This window comes from Eptesicus fuscus, chromosome 11, assembly GCF_027574615.1.
Source record: "Eptesicus fuscus isolate TK198812 chromosome 11, DD_ASM_mEF_20220401, whole genome shotgun sequence".
NCBI classification, from domain to species: Eukaryota; Metazoa; Chordata; class Mammalia; order Chiroptera; family Vespertilionidae; genus Eptesicus; species Eptesicus fuscus.
Window position 1 is genome coordinate 21,799,653 of NC_072483.1, and position 4,657 is coordinate 21,804,309.

The 4,657-nt window shown below is 37.5% G+C and overlaps 1 pseudogene; it reads right to left on the reverse strand.

Moving 5' to 3' along the window:
• Window positions 1-887: 887 nt before the first annotated feature.
• LOC103287814 (periodic tryptophan protein 1 homolog) lies at window positions 888-4,106 on the reverse strand (annotated as a pseudogene).
• Window positions 4,107-4,657: the final 551 nt, after the last annotated feature.

A 4,657-nucleotide genomic window follows, 5' to 3' on the forward strand; every position in this document is an offset into this window, starting at 1 on the left:
CCATTGATTGTTTAGTACATGATGTTTAATCTCCACATAGTTGTGAATTTTCCAGTTTTCTTGTAGTTGATTTCTAGTTTCATACTGTTGGAATAGATGTTATTAAGACTGATAGCTGTCAGAGGGCAAAGGGTTTGGGGGGAGGGGAGACTGGATGGAAAAGTTGAAGGGATTAAGAAAAAAAAAAAAAAACACCTCATAGACACAGAAAACAGTATGGTGATTACCAGAGGGAAAGGGGGATGGGGGAGAGAAAAACTAAAATAAATAAATAATTAAAAATTTATTGAGACACATTGTGTGGGGTAGCATGATCTGTCCTGTAGAATTTTTTCATGTGTGCTTGAAAAGAATGTGTATTCTGTTCTTTTGCATGGAATGTTCTGGAAATGTCAAGACCACCTGGTCTAACGAGTTGTTTAAGGCCACTGTTTACAGTAGCACTGACTGAGAACACTGCTAAGTCATGAGCATTAACTGGAGAACAGTCGGTTTGGAAAGTGCACTCCCTGGGGCTCCTGCCTCTGTTCGTGGCCTACTGTGCAATCTTGGCCAAACCACAACCCTTCCTCGCCTGGGCTAACCCATCTGTTAAAATTACAGGATTTCCCTCTTTTTAAAAATTATATAAATTAGTAATTAGTTTACAAACTTAGGTTACCTGTGACAGATGGCATATTTAAGAATTTTTTTTTAAAAATCTTTTTTTATTACCCTTTTGGCAAGCATGCAGAGCGGCCCTGTTTTGCTGCCACACAGCTGTAGCGGGGAATGTCTGGTGTAGTAAATGGATTTTGTTTCTGTCACTCTATATGGAGCATTTTTAGGCCAGCTTTTAAAAACTCTAAGAGTTAAGGTAAACAAAACAGGAAATTATATGATCCTCATCAAGACTCCATTGGTGTATCTGAGCTCCTGCTCGCAAAGGGCCACTCATAGATGAATTGCTTGCATTACCAAGAACAAGCCTTTCTCGTCTTCCAAATGCTTCATTGACTGAAGAGACTGTGCTTATATCCCAGACCCAGAGCCCTTCTTTCTGACCTCCAAAGGCATAAATAAATGGCAGGTCAGGGCAACAGGCAGAACAGAAGAGAACTCTCATGTTCATGTCTCTGCACTGAACCTGATTGGCCTAACTCTCAATATGTCCCAGATCTTCACCTATTTGTCTGCCGATGCGGTCACAAGACAATCCTTGATTTGACTGCTGAGATCAAGACCAGAGATTTCATCATTGTGTGCATTAGGTGTAAAAATTGGCTCATCTGAACGTGCATCCAAATTATATACAAAGCAGTCATCTGTACCGGCCAAAAAATGACAAGGTGAAAAGCGATTCCAAGTCACTCTCTCAATCTGCTCGCTGAATCGCCACATTCGAAGGCTTTCCTCTGGACTTTGGCAGTCATACAAAGCCACTGACTTATCATATGATCCAAAAATCGGAGTCTGTGCTTCAAACAGATGAAACTGTAGAGTCTGAACCTTGTCCGTGTGCACAGCAAGGCCAGCTGCTAGTTTCTCCAAGGACACATCCCCCAGAATCACAGTGCTGTCAGCTGATGTATTTGCCAGCACGTTTCTGATCAGCTTATTTCATGAATCGTACAGGGCAGCAAACAGTATACCCCTCTGCTGAGGAACTTCAAAAAAAAAGGGCAAAGGACCTGAATAAACATCTTTCTAATGAAGACATACACATGGCCAACAACTACATGAAAATAAGGTGCTCAACATCACTAATCATCACTAATCACAAAACCACAGTGAGATTCCCCTCACAGCTGATAAAATATCTATTATAATCAAATGGACAAGAGCTAACAAATACTGGTGAGGATGTGGAGCAAAGGGAAGCCTTGTGCACTGTGGGTGGTAATGTGAACTGATATGCAATATGAAGTTTCCTCAAAAAAATTAAAAATAGAGCTATGCACTTATGACTCAGTAATCCCACTTCTGGGAAAGAGCCAAATGAGACAGAACCATTAAATGGAAGAGATTTTTGTATGCTTATGTTCATTACATCATAATTTACAATAGCCAAGGTATGGAAACATCCTACGTTTCTGTTGATGAGTAAATGGATAAAAAAATGAATACATATATGATGGATATATATAATGAAATATTTTTCAGTCATGAGAAAGAAGAAAATCCTGCCATTTTTAACAATATGGATGAACCTGGAGGGCTTTATGTTAAGTGAAGTAAATCAGAGAGGGAAATACAAATACTGCATGGTATCACAAGGGAAGAAAAAAAGTTTGACTCTTGATCATAGAAACAGAATAGAAAAGTGGTTGTGAGGGGTTTGGGATGGGAGGAATGGGGAGAGATTGGTAAAGGGTACAACTTTCAGTTATAACAAGTGAATGAGTTTTGAGGATCTAATGTTTAGCATGATGACTGTAGATGATAACACTGTTGTATAATTGAAATTTGCTAAGAGAGTATAAGTTAAATGTCTTTCACACAGAGAAAAGGTAAACATGTGAGGTGATGGATGTGTTAATTAACCCTGTGAGGGGAATCCTTTCACACTGTATATATATTTTGAATCTTCACATTGTACATTTTAAATATCTTACAATTTTATTCATCAATGTACCTCAATAAAGCTGAAAAATTAAAACTAGTGTTAATGAATCTTCTAAAAGGCCTTATCATATTTTTCCATTTCGTCCTCTTGAAACATTTTTACTCTGCTGATTGAATATCATGAACAACTTTTCCAGAATTCCTCCCTATTCATTCATTATAATCCTACTCTTAGATGTAAATTATAAATATAGTCGATATGCAAAGTATGCATTCAGAGTCTGCATTTATTTCCTTAGTGTAATGTTGCCAGGAAGAATAAAGTGTTTTTCTATTCTGTTACCAGATTCTGCAGACAACTTTATTTTGATTGAATAGGAAATGTGAATTAAAGAGTTATCTAGCTGCCAGCTTACTGAGCACACTGTAGTGTATACGGATAATGAATTATAAAGTACATCTGTAAGTTTATAGTGTTATTAACTAATGTTACCTCAACTTAAAAACAAAGGCTATGAAGAACTTTATTACTCTATTAGTAATCTGTAATACTTTTAAGCATGGAATGCTTCCAGTTAAAACACTTTGGGAAATGTCTTTTTGATAATTATAATAATCACTCTATCAGTCAATGTACTGTTAGTGTTCCCTCACTCTGTTATGTTATTCTAGCATAAAAATCTGATCTTGTTTACCTCCTACACCATATTTTTTCATGAACCCTCTCCCTCCTCAGACCCCTCTCTTTCCTCCCCTCCCCATGATGGGGCAATCTCTAAATTGATTATCTGAGAGGCACTGCCCTTCATGATGTGGCTGCTCCCCCCTTTCATACATTATGCTCTCTTCCTCCTACTCTTTTTACTTTGAATTTCAACAATACTCAACTACTTGCCAGGTTTGTCCATATATTGGTACATATTGTCTAAATGACACACTTCTATTTACCAATTTAGGTGATCTTAAATACTTCCCTAAACTCAACATTGCCCCTCTCTTAGCTCCTCCTCTTCTCTTTCCTCAGTACTTTGCACAATATGTCTGTACTAGCAAATGCCTATTTGTTCACAGAATACATATGCTTTGAGGGCACCCTGATGTGACAGGTATCTGCATCTGTGAAAGTCTTTTCTTGCCACCCGCCCCTCAGGAACTCCAGAAGAGTTCCGCTGAGAAGAGAGCTCCTAACTCTGTCTGGAACCTGGATGCGTCATGTCTCGTCTCCACTCCTTGTCTTCTAGCATTATATTGATGTTCTTTTCTCTCCTGAGAATTTTCAACTTGGTTCCATTTAGTCCGAGCTTGTGTTTGGATTCTTTCTAATTTCCTTCTTTGGAAATTAGAAACTCACCCAGTAACACATAATCCAGATTCTTGAATCCCAGCCGAGAAAAAGCACTAGAGGCTTCAAAAAATAAAATAAAATAAAAAATGGCAGAGTCGTCTATAGGCACTTCTTTTGGACATTATTTTCTTTCCTTAATCCATTTTGAAGGGAGGAATTATGTTTATACCTGGCATAAAAAATACTGTACATCAAGCATGTCAAACTCTCGGCCCATGGGCCGAATGTGGCCTATAATGAATATTTTTGCAGCCCAGCCAATATAATGGTATGTAAGAAACATTTTAATAACAATTTCATAACTTAATTTTTACAATACCCTGTTATATATAATTACTAATAACGAACTACAATGTTCGCTAATGGCTGATTACTATAATCGTGTTGCATTCATATATTTCCCTTATGTACCTTGCACGCAGGCGCACATTTCTCCCCACTAATAGTGGCAGTGAATATCTTAGCAGCCGATTGCCATGGCATTAGTCTTGGACTGACTTGTTTGGTGTGTGCAACAGGAAATACATCGCTTTCGGAGAACAAGAAAAATAGGTTTATTTGCGTTACGCTTATTAATTTGCGCAGTTATTCAGTGTCTGGTAAGTTAATGTTCAAGAAAAAATTAATTTTTATTAAAATGTTCTATTATTTTATGTTAACAATTACTCATTTATTTTGGCCCTTTGTATTTAGCATCTCTCTAAGGAAATAAACCTACGTTTCTATGAAAATTGAAGCTTTTGTTTTTTGGCGGCCCACAACAACTTA